The 21,664-nt window shown below is 39.0% G+C and overlaps 1 protein-coding gene across 3 annotated transcripts in view; it reads left to right on the top strand.

Moving 5' to 3' along the window:
* Positions 1-21,664, top strand: part of LOC142436748 (thyrotropin-releasing hormone-degrading ectoenzyme-like) — a 137,814-nt gene that overhangs the window by 13,178 nt on the left and 102,972 nt on the right. The gene's annotated exons all lie outside the window — the stretch shown is intronic.

Genomic DNA, 21,664 nt, shown 5'->3' with positions numbered 1-21,664 from the left:
TCTATTAAACTCAATCGCGTGTATGTTTTGAGTAATCTTTTGAAATAATTTGTTTCATGTGCTCTGGGGGTGGGATATGAATTATAATCATATAATCTTGATCAATAGTTAGCCATAGGGTGTTTCTGAGTCAGAAGAAGCTTGATCAATTTCTACTGAAAATTCGATTGACCTCTCTGGAGATTAATAATTGCTTCACCATTTCACTAATTAACTCTACAAAATGGCCATTGCACCATATTTAATGTTTGATAGACTACACTTTTCAGTGTTAGCAGTTTTTTTCTCTTACATAGATTAGTATATCTTTTTAAAATGTGGTGCATTATGAAAAGCTATTGCTTTCAGAAACAGGTAGTTCCAAATTTTGATTAAAAATGCAGATTAAACATCTCAAGAAAAGAGTCATAACAATCTTATAGTAGCATTTTCATTGATATTTTTCATAATTTGTTATACTATTAAAGTAAATTATGCTTTGCATAATTAAATAAAATTATTTAAATTAAATAATTTGAAAATAAACCCAAGTGATTTATTCAGTTTGGAGACGAACTAGTAAAACAGCTCAGTTCTGAATTGTTTGTACTGCTTCACATGCAAATTTTAATTTACTAATTTGATTTTACAAGCTACAGATTAGGACACAGTGGTTCTCTTAACTTAAGTGTTTGTCATTATTCGTTATGTTAATTCTCCTATGATACTGTGAAAACCACCTAGAGATGTCTCGTGCATTAGGCACTGTCTCATAACGGGGCATTAAACTGCTTTCACAGTGTGCACATCCCATCACATAGCAACTTTCTTCTGCATGTTAAAAAGCATATAGTTCCCTAGAGCTTTGTATTTAATCAAAACCAATGAGTCTAAATATCGATCCCAGATAACTACTTTGATAGAGGCAAAATCAAAGCTTGGAATCAGGTTTCAGAAAACAGCACTCATTAAATAAATAATAATATATATAAGGAAAACCTCATTTAAAAAAAGGTAAAGGACTTTCAGTGGTTCTTTTAAAAGAAATTTATATCTGGCCTTTGCTGTTTCCTTGTTAAAGAAGCCAAGAACCAGTATCAATATTTTCTGTTACTTGATGTCAGTGCCTCATTTTGGGTGGAACTTCAGGTTCAAAAATAGCTGCTCACAGAATGCTAAGACTAAGGATCATTTAACAGCAATAAAATGTCTAATACAGTTGTATTTATTCAAAACAGTTGTTTAATTAGAAGCATTTTTTGCTTACAACCAGGTAATTAAGAATTATTCCATATTACAACATCAACTTATTGGGCAAACATTTAGAAATAATAGAGATTGAGAGGATCTCCTTAGATACCGATGTGTGAAAATAATGATTAAGAGGTATTTTTTGCTTGAAAGTATGATGTAAAGACTTTAAAGTATGTTTTAGATACAGTGGAAAGATTAAGTCGACATAGAAGTTCCAAAAAATCCAGAAAGTCAATGAGCATACACTTACTCCAATATTTCACCCAGAGAAAATCAAGACAAGCAAGTAGTGCAATAGATTACCACAGAAAGTTAAAGTAGCTAGAAGAAAACTTATATCATGAACTAACAATTACCTGAAACTTAAAAGGCACCAGGCACAAATCTGTGTACAGTTATTCATTTAATGAATAATTGATAAAGCCTTATGAAATATGTAGGATTGGTTGTTGCTGCTGTCGGTGCCCTTATGTCTGTTCTGACGTACAGTTACCCCATGTAAAACAGGACACAACATGCCAGTCCCGTGCCGCGCTCCCCCTCTGTTCTTATGTCCAATCCTATTGTTGCACCACAGCGTCAAGACGTCTTTGTCTCTGCTCCTCTGCTTTACCAAGTGTGCTATTCCTTTCTAGGGGCGGGTCTCCATCATGCCCATAGTAAATGAGATGAAGTTCAAGCAGCATTATGGCTGCCCATCTTCTGAGACAGATTGGTTTATTCACTTCACATGCATTGTATTCTCAATATTTTCTTGCCAGCACCATGATTCAAATGTGTTGACTCTTCTTCAGTCTTCCTTATTCAGTGTCCAACTTATCATGGTCACATGCGTGTGAGGTAATTGAAAAGACCATGGCACCTTAGTCCTCAAAGTAACATCCTTGCCTTTCAAAAGTTTGTTTTTTATATGTCGAATGATCCTGTTACTGTTTTATAAATAAGGAAGCTGAGGATCAGAGAAGTCGTTGAACCTGACCACGTAACGCTGCTAGCAATTAACAGGGCACGTGTGTGCATCCAACTTGTAGGACGGTCGAACCCATACTGTTAAAAAGGACAAGAGCCTACACTTCAACAGCAATGCCATTTATTTTAATAAAAGGGAAGTTTACTTTAGAAAACTGAAGGACTTTAAAAAGACATTTCTATAAAGAGGGGGAACCCCCGCCCCCCAAATGGAGAAAAAAGCCCCACTGGGCATAACTTTCACACTATGCATTTTTCTTGGTAGGTGAGTAACTTGCTCTTAGCGCACCCAGTGGCGTCACCTGGGAAAGTTCTTTCTGGTCTCAGTGAATTTTTTTTTTTTTTTTGTAGAAGTAATATCACTGGAAATCAGTTTTTCTTTTGGCCAATGTAAGAGAACAGGATGCAGTTGTGAAATTTTATTTCCTGCCTGGAAAATATGCTTCAGAAACTCAAGTGTATGAATGCTTTTCTTATTTCAAGAAAGGTAAAATGCCGATTGATGATAAAACTCATTCTAGACATCCGTCGACATCTCAAAAAGACAAAAATGTTGACTCATAATCCACTTGGAGTTCCTTCCACCAGGTCAGATTATTAATCAAGCTTTCTATTTAGAGGTTCTGAAATGATAGAGTAACTGTGCCACAAAAAAGACCTTATTTGTGGCAGATGGGACTCTGGTTCTGCCACCACAACAATGCACCTGCTCAGGTAGCCATCTCAGTGTGCCAATTTGGGGTGAAAAAACAGCATGCCCCTCTGGCCCCATGCATCTTAACTCACCTGACCTCACTCTGTGCACCTTCTTTTTATGTCCGTGAATCCAGAGGGACATGAAAGGACAGCAATTTGACGACACAGAAGGTGAAGAAAATAATGAGGGAGGTACTGTCAGCCATCCGAACAGATGACTTTTAATGTTTCCAAGAATGGAATCACAAATATGACAAATGTGTTAAGGGTAATGGAGAGTACTTTGAAGGTGATAAAGGTTGTTTTATTTAAAAATTTTAAATTTATAGTTTTGAAAAAATAATTCCATTTATTTTTTCCCTTTAGTGGGTACCTTCTCGTATTCTGAAAGTTTTAGAATGCTTATGAGAAAACAAGTAGTGATATTTTAAAGACAGAGAGCAAAAGAAAATGGAAAATATGTGAATATTTTTCACTCATTAACATGTTAATTTTAAATGTAATATTTAAAATATTTATAACCTTTGTCTGTCTGTTAGAATATTATTAGAAATATATCCCCTAATTTATATTCCTTGTTGACTGAGTCAGAACATTGCTTTCCATTTTAATTTTGGAAGTCTTAAACACTTGAAACAAACCATTTTATTCTCATTTATTAAAATTCACCAGGGAATATGCAAATGTTATTAGAGCAATAATTATGAATTTTTAAAATGATCATGAGATACCTTCATTTTAACATATGTAGTTGTAAACAAAGCCACATGGATGTAACACCCAAGAATCAAATCTCCTCAATGTGTGGAAAGGCAGATAGGGAAGCTCCGTATCCTTATCCAGAATTAGAACAAGGCAAACTATGGAACAGACCATCAATTGCTATTGTGCAAGTTCAAATTGAAACTGAAAAAGATGAGAACAAGTCTAGTAGGATAAAAATATAAGAGTATTCAGGTGAGTATATCCCACCTGAATTTAGAGAATATCTCAATAATAGCCTTGCAGCATTGCCTGATCATTAATGATAAAAGACTAGATGATTCTGGGATGACATCATGAGCATCATAGATGAAGGGAGCAAAAGGTCATTAAAAAGACAGGAAAGATAGAAGACATCAAAGTAGATGTCAGAAGGGACTCTGAACCTTGCTATTTATTGATCATAGAGCAACTAAAGCAAATGGAAAAATTAAAGACAAAGTAAAAGCTGACTTGAAAGTTTTATAGGCTCGCTCAAGAAGACAAGTGAAGCATTATGATGAATATGCATGAACATTCAGTTAGAAATCCTACACAGAACAACATGCAGCATTTTTCAAAATGAAATAAATAAGGAAAAAACTCAAGCCTTGAGCGAAAATACCAAAGGATTCTATGGAAAATATGCTTAATAATGCAGGAAGTATTAAAATAAGAATGAAAGAATCATAGTTACTGTACCCAAAAATTTGGTCACATTCAACCATTTTAGAGGTAGCATCTTAATCAAGAACCTATAGTATAACAGGAAGAAGCCCAAGCTTCACTGAAAATATTGAAGAAAAAAAAAGATTCAGGAACGGACAGAATAGCAATTGAGATATTTCAATAACTAGCCATAAGCTGGAAACACTCCCTCATCCATGTCAAGTATTATAGGAAACAGCTACCCCATCAACCAACTGGAAGAAATTCATGTATTTGCTCATTCCAAAGAAAAGTGGCCTAATATGTTGTGTAAATTATTAAAACAAAATCATAATATCACATGAAAGTAAATTTTTGCTGATAATAAGTTTAAAATAGTTATAACAATACATAGAGAAAAGACGGAAATTCAAGCTGGATTGAGAAGAGGATGTGAGATGAACTATATGATTGTAGATATCAGATGGATGTGGTTTGTTGACAATGCACAGGCATTTGATTGTGTATCCCAAAACAACCTATGGATTACTCTACGAAGAATACTTAATAGCGCTCATGCAGAGCCTATAGAAAGACCCAGAAGCAGTCACTGGGCAATCAAGGGGATGCTGAGAAAAATGATCCCAGATGCCAGACTGCAAGAAGAACGCACCATCATGATTGTAAAAAGGCTCATAAACAACTTTCCATATGCAGATGGCACACCTTGCTTGCCAGCAGTCAAGAGGACCTGAAGCATTTACTGATAAAGATAAAAGGCTACAGCATTCAGCATGGATTGTACTTCTCCCTAAGGAAAAAATAAATCCTCACAATTCTGCCTAATGAAAAATAAATACAACTGAACTAATAGGGACATCATGATAAATGGAAGGCGGTGGTGGGGAGAATTGAAATTGTGAAGCATTTTGTTTTATTTGATACCACAATTACACTCATGCAAAGAAGCAATCGAGACATCAATTAAATCTGTAAAAGGATTATTTAATATGTTAAAGAGCAAAGATGTCACTTGCAAGATTAAAGTGTGCCTTATCAAAGTCATGATATTTTCAATCTCTTCATGTGCATGAGAAAGATGGACACAGACTGGAGAATAATGAGTCATTTGAATATGGTATTGACAAAGAATATTGTATTTACCTGGGTTGCCAGAAAAAGTGACCAGACTGTCTTTGAAACAGTACAGACCAAATGCTTCTTCAAGGTAAGGCTGGTGAGACTTACGTCAAGTACTTTGAACGTGTCATCAGGAGGGGCTAGTCCACAGTTGAGAGTGAGTGAAAAAGAAAAAGGTACTCATGTGCAGAGTGAAATTACTCCATCAATATTTCAAGGCTGGTACCATTGGAAAGCAGATAGCCAGGCCTTCTTCTCAGAAAGTTCCGGATAAATTTGATCCACCAACCTTTGGGTTAGTAGCTGAACGCTTCCTATTTGCACCACTTGGGTACTTACTCTTCTACAGGTGGGAACTCCAACTGTGAAAATGAACCCAAGTTCCTGTCTGGCATCAGAGGAGCTGCTAGAACATTTCACAGTTGCCCACCGCTGAGATTATCTGGGAGAATTACTGACCTTCAATCCAAAGTAGCTAGTGCTTTGGCAGGAACAAAATGTCTCCTCCGAGGAGCCCTGGTGGCATAGTAATCACTCATCAGCCTGCTAATGGTAAAGCCAGCAGCCAGAAATCACCATCTGCTCCTGGAGTGAAAGCTGGGACTTAATACTCCCAAGAAGAATTAAAGCAGTGGTTCTCAACCTGTGGGTCGCAACTCCTGTGGGGGTGGAACGGCCCTTTCACAGAAGTCTCCTGATTCAAAACAGTAGCAAAATGACAGTGATGAAGTGGCAATGAAAATAATTCTATGAGAGGACCTGATGCAAAGGGCTTAAGTGGAGAGCAAATGCTTTGAGAATGATTGGGGCAGGGAATGTATGAATGTGCTTTATACAATTGATGTATGTATACGTATGGATTGTGATAAGAGTTGTATGAGTCCCTAATAAAATGTAAAAAAAGAAAAAAAGAAAGATCAATAAATAAAACTGAGAAAAAATTTAAAAAGAGTTGTATGAGCCCCTAATAAAATGTTGGTTTTTTTTTTTTTAAAGAAAAGAATTCTGTGGTTGGGGGGTCACTCCCCCATGAGGAACTGTGTGACAGGATCACAGCATTAGGAAGGTGGAGCACCACTGTGTTCGAGTCTCAGAAACCTCCAGGCACGGTTCCATCTTGTCCTATAGGGTTGCTCTGAGTCGCCATCAACTCGATGGCAGTGAGTTTGGTGTGGGGTTTCATTGCCAAAATGGTTGCAATGATCCCACACAGGAAAGGTTGTAAGAGTGCGCAGTGTTTCTTTCTGTTGTGCTTGTCACTACGAGTTGGAATTAACTCTGAGGCACTAACCACAAGAAATCCAAACTCAGATTTAATTGGGGAAATGTTTTGCATTTACTTGGACTTGCAGGACATACATATTTTAGTATATGCTAGTAAATTCTCTAATTATGTTATTTAATCTATTGTCAACCTTTGGAGTCTGACTACATCCTGCTCCATTAAGCATGTTCAAAGAGACTGAGTAGAAGATAGCAAATATTCATGAAATTCTCGAAGGATCTCATTCATACTTCTCAGTAAAAGCACTTCATGAACTGGTCACTATCAAAATTGTATAGCTGAGAAATCAAGGTTAAAAGTCACTCAGCTCAGCAAAAATTGGGCAGCTCTTAAGTTAGGGATGGGGGATAACCTCAAACAATTGAGCAGCAGTTGTTCTGACCCCAAATCATAGGAATTTTGCCCAGTATTTGAAAATTCTTAAATCCCCGTTTGCTTAGTCAATTGAAGATATAAGTATTCATTTAAAAAATGGTTCTACTTAAAAAAAAAGCCTTGTCTACCCTCCCCAGCAAGAATAGGTATTTTTTTTAGCAAGTCCAGTGTGTGTTTGTGTGTGTGTGTGTGTGTGTGAGAGAGAGAGAGAGAGAGAGAGAGACAGATTTGCCAATTGGAAATCCTAGGGGGTAATTCTGTATTGTTCTATATACTTCGTGTGAACTGGCAACATGCTTGGTAGAGGAGCACTGATGACATAGTGCTTACCTGTTGGTCTGAAATCTGAAAGGTCAGCAGTTTGAAATCACCAACTTCTACACAGGATTGAAAGATGAGACTTTCAATTCCTGTCAAGAGTTACAGTCTCAGTGCTGTCCTCTGAAGTGCATTCTTCTAGCGAAGGGGTGGGGGTGTCCACATAGTTGGGTTTGGGGCTGGCCCCGCACACCTGTCTATCGGTTCCCTGGTACATGCCGGTATGTTGTAGTCACATCTTGGCACATGGGGTTGAAGACTGGTCTCTCTCCTACAGCCTGGGGAGAGGGGCACATCTGATTAGAGCACACAGGACAAAGGAAAAGGGATGGAGAGGGAGGGGAACTCATCCTGGCCCAGCAAGCCCCAAGGACGATATTTCTGCACAGATCAGACAATGCACAGAGAGGACCATAGGGCTGGCCCCACTATGAGGCACAACGTCCCTCACTGAGCCATAGCGCTAAGGGGGACAACACTGCAGACACAGTGCATGTGCCAGTCTGACCCCATCACCCTGGAGGGAAACACCGAAGGCATGCAACAGAGCAGCAAGGGGAACAAAGTGGTGAAATCTCCAGTGAATACAAAAAATAGACTTTGGAGACAGAATGTGAGACCCCATCAGACTTGACTAGAAAGCACTCTTAAAGGCTAGCAAAGAGACCTTGAACTATTTAGAGGCTTTTCCACTTTTATCAGTGGCTTTCTTTTTGGTTTTGGTTATTTTATTGTTTTGTTGATTTTGACTTCCTTTGTTGTCTCTTTTGGCTTTGCCTGGTTTTTGTGCTTATTAATGTCTCTGCATGTCTTCTATCTAAATAAGATAGGTGGGATAAACAATTCGGAGAAGATAAGAATGGACTGATGATTCTGGAGGGATACTGGAGAAAGGGAGGTGGGAGAAAGGAAGGGGATGAGATACCAACCCAGGGATAAGAGAACAAGAAGTGAACTAAAATCAATGGAGAGAAAGACTTCAGATGCCTAGTGGGCCCTAACCAAGGGCAATGTAGCAGCAAGGATTACTAAACCCAAATGAAGGCCTAACATGAACATGATGGTGGGACAAGAGGAACGTAAAAGGAAATAGAGGAAAGAACCAGGAGGCGCAAAGAACATTTATAGATGTCTAAATACAGGCATGTACATATGTAAATATATAATGAGAGGGGAATAGATCTATGTACATATATCTATATGTTAAGAATTAAGGTTGTAGATGGACATCGGGCCTCGACTCAAGTACTCCCTCAATACAGGAACATTTTTTTTCTAATAATCTGGCATTCTGTGATGCTCACCTTCCCAACAAAATCACTGAAGACAAAATGAGTGCATAAGCAAATGTGGTGAAGAAAGCTGATGGTGCCCGGGTATCAAATGATATACCATCTGGGGTCTTAAAAGCTTGAAGATAAACAAGTGGTCATATAGTTGAGAAGCCACAAAGCCCACATGGAAGAAACACACCAGCCTGTGCGATCATGATGTGTCAAAAGGATCAGGTATTAGGCATCTAAGACCCAGAACAAAATTATACTCAATGTGAATGGGAGTGGGGGGTTGGGGGGAGAAGTAGAGACCCAAAGCCCGTAGGTAGACAATTGGACATCCCCTCACAGAAGGGTCACAAGGAAGAGATGAGCCAGTGCAGTAGAGCACCATTGAAACACACAACTTTCCTCTAATTCTTTAATGCTTCCTTCCCCCACACTATCATGACCTCAATTCTACCTTACAAATCGGATTAGACCAAAACATGCACAGTGCTACATATAAGAGCCTGCAACACAGGGAATCCATAAACCCCTCTGGGCCAACAATGAGAATAGAGATACCAGGAGGATAAGGGGAAGGTGAGGGGAGAAAGGAGAAATCGATCACAAGGATCAACATAAACCCCCTCCCATGGGGACGAACAACAGAAAACTGGGTGAGGGGCAACAGAGGAAGATTTAAGATATGAAAATAATAATCTATAACTCATCAAGAGTTCAGGAGGGTGGTGGGTAGGGGGGGAGGGAGAAAAATGAGGAGCTGATATGAAGGGCTCAAGTAGAAAGAAAATGCTTTGAAAATGAGGATGGCAGCATCCGTGCAAATGGGCTCGACACAATAGATGATTGTATGGATTGTGATCAGAGATGTAAGAGCCCCCAATAAAAGTAATTAAAAAAAAGTTACAGTCTTTGAAACTCAAAGGGACCGTTCTACGCTGCCCTATAGACTCGCTGTGGGTCTGCATTGACTGGGTTGCAGTGGGTTAGAGTGAGTTAGATGAGTGTAGCCTTATCCTGAGGATAGTGCATTATCTCATCCTTATACTACTGCTTGCTACTCCAATCCATAGTGCAATGTTGTATTTGTGTGTGTTGTTGAATTAATCAGTCATTGATTGTTGAAAGGATCGACTTCTATGCAACTCTTTTCAGTAAACTGCTCTAGGTATTCTTATTTATGGCTATATTAAAATATATAAGTAACCACTGAACGCTTTCTAATTGTCAAGACTAAAACAAAACATAAATATAGTATGAAAACCTTCTTTTGCTCTTGCTCCATACTCATTTAACCCTCCTCAGATGTGAAAGTACTAATACTATATGCTCATTCATTCTTTGTATTTTCACAGGGTTTAATATTTACATATGAAAGCATTCGTTCTCTACTCTCATTTGTAAAAATATGTCTGGAGAGTTTGATTCTAATTTTTCAGTACTATAATCATGACTGCAGTGAATATTTTGAACAATCTTTTATTATAAAAATGACTTATTAATTTGTTATTGTAAGTGGAATATTTGATACAAAATGTATAAACACTTTGATACATTCCAAGAGATTCTACCAGTGTAAAGGTTCATCAACCACGCACCTAAAAATTCCAATTCCCTCACAACTCAAAGCGAATACAATAGGTAGTATAAATACTTTTAAGTTTTTAACGTTTAGCAAATGTGATTATGCATCCTTCCAAATGTATTTGTGAATTTTGATTTTTATTCTGTGAAGTGTTTTCTGATTAATGAAGGATTAAAGCATAATAGAAAATCAACAAAGGGTTTTTTCTTTTATCCTACTTTATTTTCATTGTTGTGGGTATCTGGGATGTTAATCCTTTTTCTAGGCTACATTTTATTGGATGTTTTCACAGTACTATGTTGATTTCTTTATTTTAACTTTGTTGGGTAGTTTACATTCAAAGAATGTTCAAAATTGTCAAACTATTCCTTTTGTGGCTCTCTAGGTCTACTGTCCATAGAAGGCTCCCCTAAGAATTTAGAATATCTTTGTACTTCAGTTGTTACTTTAGTTTGCAATACAATTCGTCAACTCTTTCTTCTCTTTTATTATACGGGATAAAATGTAGATCTAATTTCCTTTAGCATTAACACACTCATAACCAGTTATTTTAATTAATTTTAAGCATTTTTATTTGGTAATTTTATATAATATCTTACTATTTACAGGGGATTGTCATTGGTCTGTTGGTATTCTTTTGGGCTTTGTTTTTGTTGTTGTTTGGCTCCCATACTGTGTGGTTCTCTTTACATTACTGTATAGGATGGCATCATTGGTAAGCATTTCCTGTTGCTCTTCTTTGAAACCTGACAGTTTTTCTCTTATTAGCAATTTTGTAATCAGTTTGGCATATTACATTAAAACTCTATTTTGACTTTGACTGAATATGCATGGGATGTATGAAATACTGTATGGAGAGTAACGTTCTTATTTCGATATGTTACAGAGGGAATTGTTCTCTTTACACACTTATCACAGCCCAGTTGTGCTTGCTTGTGTATAGGTAAACAATTACTCAGTTACTTCCAAATCAGATTATATTATGTCTCGATCTTTGAAATCAGTGATAAAATACCTAAATATTTTGATCATTGTTTTATTTGGTTTAGTTTCTTTTATTTTTGGAGGCAATATTTTAGATTGGGAAGGTATGCCAACGAGTAAGACAGATTCACTCTTCTCAAGACGCTCAACTCACAGTCTACTAGGGAAGATATTCAGTAGCTAAGTAGAATATTCAATATAGAAATGCTTTGGATAAGTATTACAAAATCATTGAGTAAATGTCACTTATTTCTGCACAGACAGTGATAACTTATGGCACTCTTAATGCGACGTTCTTTTAAAATACATAATATATAGTTTGGTCTGCAAAGTTTAAGGAAGATAGCATATTAAGAGAATAAAAGTTTACCATGGGGATCCATTAAAAGATTAAACACAGGTAAGTGGGAGCAAACACATTTATAAAGTAGATGGCTTGTGGCAGGAGAGTGATTCATGCTATCCCTTGTGTAAAGTGGAGATTTAAAATTTCTTAGAAATGGAAGTGGTGTCTAGATAGCTGATCTAAATATAACCCCCTCCCTAGGGCATGGACAACTGAAAAAGTGAGTGAAGGGAGACATGGGACAGTGTAAGACATGAAAAAATATATATTATGAAGGGTATGGAAGGGAGAGTGGGGGGAGGGAGGCGAAAAAAACAAGAAGCTGATACCAAGGGCTCAAGTAGAAAGAAAATGTTTTGAGAATGATGATAGCAACACATGTACAAATGTGCTTGACACAATGGATGGATGGATGGATGGATGGATGGATTCGGATAAGAGTTGTATGAGCATCCAATAAAGTGATTTATTAAAAAATATTTTTGAGCTTAGTGTTTGATAAAAACTGAAAATTAGAAGAAAATGAAATAGGAATCAGTAATAACAAAAGGGCTGGCTATTTAAACTTATTCACATGCTCTGAGCACAGTTTTCAAAAATATGTGTATATTAATGCTTCATTGACCTATGGTATTTAATAACATATTTTAAAATACATGAAAATTATTTGGAAAATTTGTTCATAGTCTAAAGCCATCCAGAGATCGCTTTTAGTTGTTGCTTGGTACAATTGAATTGCTTCCTGCTCACAGCGACACTGTGCACCAGACTCACAGTGCTTGTTAGGTTGGGACCCTTTGTTGCTGCCACTTTGTCACTCCATCGGGCTTCTCATCTTTGTCAGTGCCCTCAGACTTCACCAAATAGATGTCCTTCTCCACAAATTGGTTTATCCTGATCACGTGTTCAAAGTATGTACAATGAAGTCTGATCATGCTTGCATCTAGAGGGCATACTTTTAAGATTGATGTGTTGGTTCTCTTGGCAGTCCATCGCACTTTTCAATAGTCCTCACCAGCACTGTATTCAAATGTATCTATTCTTCTGTATTATTTATTACTGGGTAGATAACTCTCACCTGCATAAGAATCTGTTGAAATTGCCACAGCTTCAGTTAGGAACACCTTAGCCCTGAACGCGATGGCCTTGCATGTCCACCATTTTAAGGGGACTAGGGACAGGAGATTCGCCCAGTGCAGTACAATGTTTTACTTGTTTTGACTGCTGCTTCCATAAAAATTGCTGTGGATCCAAGCAAGATGAAATTCTTAACAAAATCACCATCTCTACATTTATCAGGATAATGTCTATTGGTCCAATTGTGATGGTTTGTTTTTTCTTTACATTAATTTGTCATCCACACTAAAGACTGCAGTCCTTAATCTTCATCAGCAAGTGCTCCCATCCTCCTCACTTGCAGCAAGCAAGGTTGTGTCAACCGCCGATCATAGGTTGCTAGCAAGCTTTCCTCCAATCCAAATACTTCATTCCTCTGTATGCAATCCACTTTCTCCTGTTATCTCTCAGCACGCAGATTCAACAAGGATGCTGAAAGATTACAGCCCTTGTGCTCACCTGCCCTGATTCTAAATGATTCCGTCTTCTCTCGTTCTGTTCAGATGATGGCCATTGGTCCGCGTGCGGCTTTCCCAAGAGCACAGTGACGTGCCCCGTAGTCCTCACTCGTGTTTACCTCCCCCTCCTCATGTGCAGCTCTAAGTTGAGGTGGCAGCTCTCCATCAGCTGTGTACGGATTGCCTTCTGACTTGAGGGGCTTGCCTTCCTGCACTATAGCTCACCATGATCTCTTGCTGTTCATCGTTTTTCCGCATAGTTGCCAGTGTTCCGTGACTGTTCATGACATTTTATGTTCCTAATAACTCTGAAGTGAATAGCCTTCACTTTGTTCTTAGTTGGTCTTAGTCTGGAAGCTCCACTGAAAACTGTTCACCTTGAATGATGCTGCTGGTATGTGAACTACCCTGCCATAACTGTCAGCAGCTTTTCTTTCCTGGCTTCTTACTCACCTCCTGCTTTCTTCATGTATATTGCTTTGGGTGTCATGTATGTTGAGACGCTGGAAGATCCCGAGGTAAATCTCCCTAATTGTCTTCATTGTAATCCTCACTGTTGTTGCCATCATCATCTTCACCATGAGCAGTTAGTTTATTGATATACAGGAAGACCCTCAATTATGATCATCCAGCCTGTAAAACAACTCCTTGCCCTTTAACTACGTAAATGCCCTCATTTTGAAACGAGTAAACCAGCCCCAATTGCACTGAAATGCTTTATCTCATCGCCTTCACTTGTTGCACTGGCAGCTCTTTAATCATGAAGGAAGCTTATAGCTTTCCCTTGGACAGCTAAATACGGACCGGTGCGCCTGCTCCGACTGACCTGGGAATTTTAAAGACACCATTAAGAGATGGACACCTTCATAACCCATGGGCTGCCAGCATTTAGTCACTGCCTAGATACATATTTCGATTATGCAGAATACATAATTTATAGCAACTTTTAATATTATAACACTTTTAGAGAGTAACAGTGATACTTTTATTGGATGTTAGAAACTCTCATTACATACATTAGTTTTCCAAGGGATAGCTGTTTTTAATTTTTTAAAATCATTTTATTAGGGGCTCATACAACTCTTTTCACAATCCGTACATACATCATTTGTGTCCAACACATTCGTACATATGTTGCCATCATCATTCTCAAAACATCTGCTTTCTAGTTGAGCCCTTGGTATCAGCTCCTCATTTTTCCCTGTCCTCCCTGCTTCCCCTCCCCCTGAACCCTTGATAATTTATAAATAATTAATAGTTTATCTTATCTTACACCATCCCACATCTCCCTCACCTAGTTCTCCGCTGTCCGTCCTCCAGGGAGGAGGTTATAGGTAGACCTTGTCATCTCTTCCCCACTTCTCCCTCATCTTCCCTTTATCCTGCCAATATTGCCACTCTTACCACTGATCCTAAGGGGGTCATCTGTCCTGGATTCCCTGTATTTTCAGTTCCTATCTGTGACAGTATACATTCTCCGATCCAGGTAAGGTAAAATTGGGATCATGATAGTAGGGGGAGGGGAAGCATTTAAGAATTAAAGGAAAATTGTATGTTTCACCTTTGCTATACTACACTCTGACTGGCTCGTCACGTCCCCACAGCCCTTCTGCTAGGAGACATCCAATCTCCCCCAGATGGGCCCTGGGTCCCCACTCTGCACTCCCCCTCATTCACAATGCTATGATTTTTTTTTCAGCACAACGTGCTTTCTCAACTTTTGTTAGGCCATGATTAATCTTTAATCTGCAAACTTAATTAAAGATGAAGATAGCCCTCTGGTATAGTGGCTACATGTTTGGCTGCTAACCACAAAGCTATCAGTTTGAAACTCCTAGCTGCTCTTCTGGAGAAAGACGAGGGCAACAGCCTGGGAAACCCAAGGAGGCAATTCTACCCCATTGTATAAGGTCATTATAAATTAAAAATGGCTCTGTGACATTGAGTTTGGTTTTGAGAGTAGTTGTTTCAGTAATAACACACAAGGACATGTGTCTAGAGATTATTCCTGCCACTCTTAGTAGTGCCCTAAATATTAGCTAGCAGTCATCAGTAGTGTTTAATACATGTTTGATGAATGTATAATTTAAAAATTAATAACTATAGTTTTATTGTCTTGTTTCATCGCTTATAAATTTGTGTCATATTAGAGAAACTGGAAATTCAGTGAATTAGACACTGACAATAAAATGGCTCATAAAGAAGCACATTTTGAGAACATTCAAAATCTGCCTTTCAGTTTTATTTTATTTTTTATCTAAATCCTGGTTTCAGGAATTGTAACAGCATTGCAAATATAGCCTTAATATTTTTGCAAACTGGATTATAATAATCTCACTGAATCTGCTTTAAATCTCCTTATTGGGTTTTTACCAACATGTATTTTATTAAAGGGTCTTCTTTGTTTTCTGATGGGTCTCCAGTCTTTGGTTTAAAGTTTGCCAGATGAAACATGTGGTGATCATCTCTTTACGTATTGCAAAAGTGAAAAGTCAGAGGATGTGCTTGAAAACACAAAACTCTGAGCCAGATCAGAGGAACAGCCACTGATTTTAGGTTGATAGGTGACTGCTTAACTTTGTAGAAATGCTGCCCTTTCAGGAATGAAATTGAGAATAGATGGCTTAGACACATTTTGTACAAAACACTGCCAGGTCGAAATCTTTCCCAGTTTCCTCAGTTTGCAATCATTGCAGCAGACACTTCACCGCAGTTAAGTAGGATTGTCCAAAGACAACTCTGGGATTACTGCATCCTTCTGACACTTCTTAGTGCTTTGCAAATGCAAATTTTATGGAAAACATTTAATTCTGGAGTTCTCTCTTCAATCCCTACCCTTTCCTAGATGGCCAAAGCCCAAACATTATTCTTTCTTAGTTGTGTTTTCTTCTAGAATCATGAGTAGTATTAATAATAATAGAGCACTAATTCAAATGTGTTTTTTTTACCCAGTAGGCAGGAAGTGAAAGATAATTCTCTAGCTACTTGTATTGTACTCATTTGGGAGAAATATTCCTATATGATTATGCTCTTAGCTATCTTCTGTTAAGACAACAGAATGTGTGTGAAAAAGAATTAGCATTATATATTAATGAAATCCCAAAAGTGATAAAATTGTTTATTGCAAAGTAAGATTCATTGTTGGCTATATGCTTCTAGTCTTCTGCCATGGACCAAAAGTGATTAAAATTAATTTGTATCGTAGCTATCTGCTCAGCCCTGTGGCCAGTGCAGGTTGTTGGGTGCTATCAGTGGTGATTCATAGGGAGGGAGCACACACAGGAACTTCATGGCCACCCTCAAAGGCTCACAACATTTCTCACATCGTTGAGCCTGGTGATTCTAATGATCTATTTGTCATAACTGTAAATGCCTATCTTCGGATATTCAAAAGAGCCACCATGAAATCCTTTCCTTTTAAATCATTTTTCTGTATGCAATTGCTTAAGAATTCATATTCCGAAGGCTTCTAAATTAGCCTGGGTGTGTGCAACACGTTATGACAGAGAAATGTTAAAAATAGCCTGAGACACATTTTCAGGATGTTCTACTGTAAAGAGCTGTGAGCCGTTAGCTGCCTTTCTATGATAACCCAGAAAGAGCCTCGAGACTAGAATTTTCACACTGACCTGTCCCTGCAGGCATAAGCTGGCTGGTTCAAGTGCAGACAGTTAACAAGTGCCTTTCAGCTTTATTTAGAAATTTGTTGAGTGTGTTCTCCTTGAAATGAGGCTATCGCTATCGAGGGGACCACCCGACCTTCTGGCCTCCACTTTGACCTTTGTTTCTTGCCTGTCTTTTAAAAAGACTTTCTGCTTTCCTCTTGAGTGATGGTCTTGAGGTTCAACCACAGCTCACCAGGTCTGCTGTCAGTACTTGCCTTTTGTGTTGTGGAAAAAAGTACCTGCTGTGAACAAGTTGTTAGTTTTGTAAAATCCTATCATGAAATCTCCAGCTCATTTACCAACTACTGTTCTTCCACCAGTCTCCAACATTTGCATTCCAATCAACACTAATTATCAATGCATCCTGATCGCACGCGATCAATTTCCAAATGAAGTTTGTGGTAGAATTCTTCAATTTCTTCATCACTAGCTTTTGTGGTTGGTCCATACATTTGAATAATTGCTTATTGATTGGATTTCCTTGAAGCTGGATAGATATAATCCTGTAATTAACAGCATTGTACTTCATGATGGATGTAGTGAGATCCTTTCTGACAATGAATACCACACCATTCCTCTTGATTGTGTTTTTCCTGGTGTAGAAAATGAAATGACCTTCTGATTTTAAATTGCCAATACCAGTCCATTTCCATTTACTAATGCTTAGAGCATTGTTGTACATGCATTCCAGTTCATTTTTGAGCACTTCCACTTTTCTTACATTTATGCTTCACATATTCCAAGTTCCAATCATAGAAGACTGTTGCAGCTGTTTCGCTTTACCTTGAGTCCTACGCCATGAGCAAATGAAGACAGCAAATGCTCCGCTCTTGCCGGCTTTCCTCAATTCACTTCCACGTAGTGGACTCCCCTCCAAGAAAGCAGCTCCTCTGCAGTCACATTTTGAGGGCCCTCCCACCTGAGGGGTCCATCCACATGCAGTTTATCTGACAGTGTTCTGCTTCCTTTGTTCAGGCTTTCAACATGTGAGCCTGCTTTGAAGCTCTGTCCAAGGTTTTAAGCAGCTTCTTCCTCAAGAGTGGGAGTCTAGTCCCTCCTTAGTTGTGCTTGGGGTGGCCCTGCTGGCATTTGAAACACCAAAGACATAGCTTCCAGCATCACAACAACACAGAAGAGCCCACAGCATGACAAACTGGCAGACAAGTGGTGCATTTGAATTGAATTTGCATTTGAACTGGGGTGCTGGAGAAGGACAAACTGCTCTGTATTGAAATCAGTAAGACCAGAGTGCTCCTTAGAGGCAAGGATGACAAGACTTCCTCTTACATGCTTTGGACATGTAGTCACAAGACTAAAGTGGAAGGGTGGCAAAAAAGAGGAAGGGGTTCAGCCAAGTGGATTGGTTGACACCATGGCTTCATCAATGGGCTCAGGCGCAGGAACCATCGGGAGGGTGGTGCTGAACCATGCAGTGTTTTGTTCCGCTGTGCACAGGCTCACTATGTGTCACAGTGGACTGATGGCACAGAACAATACCGTCGACAACGACAGACAACAACCCCACCTTGCTTGCTGAAAGCGAGGAGAACTTGAAGCACCTGCTGATGAAGATCAAGGATGGCAGACTTCAGTATGGATTTCAATTCATTAAAAAAAACAAAAACCCAAAGTCTTAAAACTGCACTAATACATAATATCATGATAAATGGAGAAAAGATTGAAGTTATGAAGGATTTCATATTGCCCTTTTCCTTGCTTTGATCATGGAAGCCACAATCAAGATCTAAGGATATGTATTATATTAGGTCAATCTGCTGCACAAGACCTCTTTAGAGTGTTGCAAAGCAAGGGTATTATTTAGAGGCCCAAAGCATTGTCTCTTCAATCACCTCCTATGCAGTGACGTTCGACATTGAATAAGGAAGACCAAAGAAAAGTGATGCACTTGAGCCATGGTGTGGGAGAGTATTGACAGTACCAGGGACTGAAAGGACAAACACATCTGTCTTGAAGTGAGTACAGTCAGAGTTCTCCTTACAGAAGATGACGAGGCCTTGCCTCACATCCTTTGCACAGACCATCTGAGAGACCAGTCCCTGGAGAAGCACGTCATGCCTGGGACAGTGATGGGCAGTAAAAGAGGAAGGCCTCAAGGGCAGGCTGCCACAGTGCGTGCCTCAGGGAGCTCATAGGCACTCTGGTACGCACGGTGCAGGCTGGGCAATGTTACATTCTTTTGTACCCAGGGTCACAGGGCCAGAGCTGCCCCAAGGCAACTAGCCAATGCCACCCTACTAAGTAGTTCTAAAAAGTCCAACTATTTCAAGTGCTCTGTGGCTTTTGAGGATGGTAAGCTCTTTTGGAGACCCATACGTCATTGCTTCTCATTCTTCCTAATGCGGGGACCCTTTAATACACTTCCTCATGTTGTGGTGACCCCCTAACCTTAAAATTATTTTTGTTGTGACTTCATAACTATAATTTTGCTACTGTTTTAAATCAGGCGACCCCTGTGAAAGGGTCATTTGACCTCCAAAGGGGTTGCATCTCAGGTTGAGAACTGCTCTTGTAGGTAGTGTGGCTTCAAAGCCAGCAGATTTGTAGACTCTGCTGCCAAATGTTGACATCAGCAGTTATAAGGGTGAAATATCTTAATGTTACGTCTAAATGTGTGAGAATGGTGACATCATTTAACATCATTCTGTGAGACTGATCCACTTTCTTTGAAAAGTACCCACTTGTGTTTGTCTCCTTGGGTTTCCTAGAGACTCAGAGTGTAGTCGTTCATGATATCTAATCCATATACTCTAGCGTTCTCCTTAATGTTTTAATTCAGTGTGAACTCACAGCATATAGGTTGACCATTTTCTTAACATATCCTTGAAAGAAATGCAGACTAATCCTGTCTTCCAGTTTGACCGCAGAAATGGCAAGTACATGGTGATCAGAGCAGGAATTAATCCACTTGTAGTCTATGCTTACTTCGCATTCTCTGTGGAAAATCCATCTCTCTGATCTCTTTTTGTTCTATACCATTATATTGCATCTTTATTTAAAAGCACTGTTATGAGAATTTTCAATGTTATTATTCCTTAGTTTGGGAATTCCATAATCTTATCAATGGTCAATAGATATTTGGCAGATTGGAAAATAAATATAACTAATCATTTACTTGTGCAAGAGTATCCAAGAACTCTGCTGTTTGCCAGCCACAGTACTGAATATTAAAAAAACAATATGGTCTGTAATCCCCTAGTTATTTATTCAGCCAAAGTAGAATGAGGTAGTTGTAAAAATGTGGCTCTTAGATAAAATCTGTTTTCACTACTTCCTGGGAGAAGTTCTGCCTCTGTGTAATTCCTAGCATTCACCTGAACACCACTGCGGTCATGTCTGAACACGACTGGTTATTGCCCCAAAGAGAATGGTCATTGCAATTGGGTGCAAATTGTTTGGAATTATATAGGTTGTTTGTGATTATAAATTCTCAAATCCACTTTTGTTTCTTCATTTTACTTTAATTTTGACAGTCACTCTGTTGATCCTCACTATTTTCTAGAAGTTCACTGCTGTCTAGCTTTCCTTTTCTTTGTACAAGGAGCACTTACCTCAGTCTACTGAATGCCTTTTACTTTCCTGATTGATAAGAGCCTTGGCTATAAAGCGAGGAAGAATTGGAATTATCACTCCATGAATTGGTTTTAGGGATAAAAACAAGCCACAGCATATTGGTCTAGTCAACACCCTTCATCGGCCTCAGCACATGTTCCATGGCTGTGGTTGTTAGTATGCACGCCTGCCCAGCCTGTACTGACAGCCACTTCACAATCACTAGACATCATATTTATTTCCTGTCTATCATCTCACAATTCACCACATTCATCGATTTCTTTCACACAAGCATCCAGACACTGCGTGAAAAGTGTTGTGTTGCTAATTTGAAGGTCAGTGGATAACACCCACCAGCCCTCCTCTGGATCCCTATAGAGCAAGGGTTCTCAAACTGGGCCGTGACCTACTTTGGGTTTGGACGATCCTTTCACAGGGGCACCCAATTCATAACAGTAGCAAAATGACAGTGATGAAGTAGCAATGAAAATGTTATGGTTGGGGGCCACCACCACACGGGGACCTGTGTGACAGGGTCTCGGCGTCAGGAAGGTGGAGAAGCGCTGCTCTTGGACCTCTTTTTCGTGATGGTTGATTTAAGAGAACAGCAGGCGGGTGTGAAATTCTGTTTCCTGCTTTGTAAAAATGCCACAGAAACTGTTGTGACGTTGAACACAGCTTCCAACGGCAGCGCTATGGGAAAAACTCAAGTGTCTGAGTGGGTTTCTCATTTCAAAGAAGGTGGAGTATTGAATGATGACAAACCCCATTCTGGATGTCTTTTAACATCCCAAACGGATGCAAATGTCGACTCCTAGTGCCTTTGGAGTTCCTCCCACCAGGTCAGACTGCTAATCAAACTTTCTACTTAGAGATTCTAAAAAGGTGGCATAAAACGTAACCATAAAAGGTGACCAAAAACGGCTTTATTTGTGGCAGACGGGGGACTGGTTTTTCCACCACAACAATGCACCTGCTCATACAGTCATCTCAGTGTGCTGGTTTTGGGCAAAAACAACATGCCTCTCTTGCCCCATGCACCTAACTCACCTGACCTCACTCCCTGTGACTACTTTTTGTTTCTGAGAATTTAGAGGGACATGAAAGGACAGTGATTTGATGACATAGAAGAGGTGAGGGAACAAAAATGAGGGAAGTGCTATCAACTATCCAAACAGATGAGTTGGAAAATGTTTCCAAGAATGGAATCACAAATTTGAAAAATGTATTACGTATAATGTAGAACACTTTGAAG

Source organism: Tenrec ecaudatus, unplaced genomic scaffold, assembly GCF_050624435.1.
Source record: "Tenrec ecaudatus isolate mTenEca1 unplaced genomic scaffold, mTenEca1.hap1 Scaffold_563, whole genome shotgun sequence".
NCBI classification, from domain to species: Eukaryota; Metazoa; Chordata; class Mammalia; order Afrosoricida; family Tenrecidae; genus Tenrec; species Tenrec ecaudatus.
This window is presented reverse-complemented; position numbering and strand designations above follow the sequence as displayed.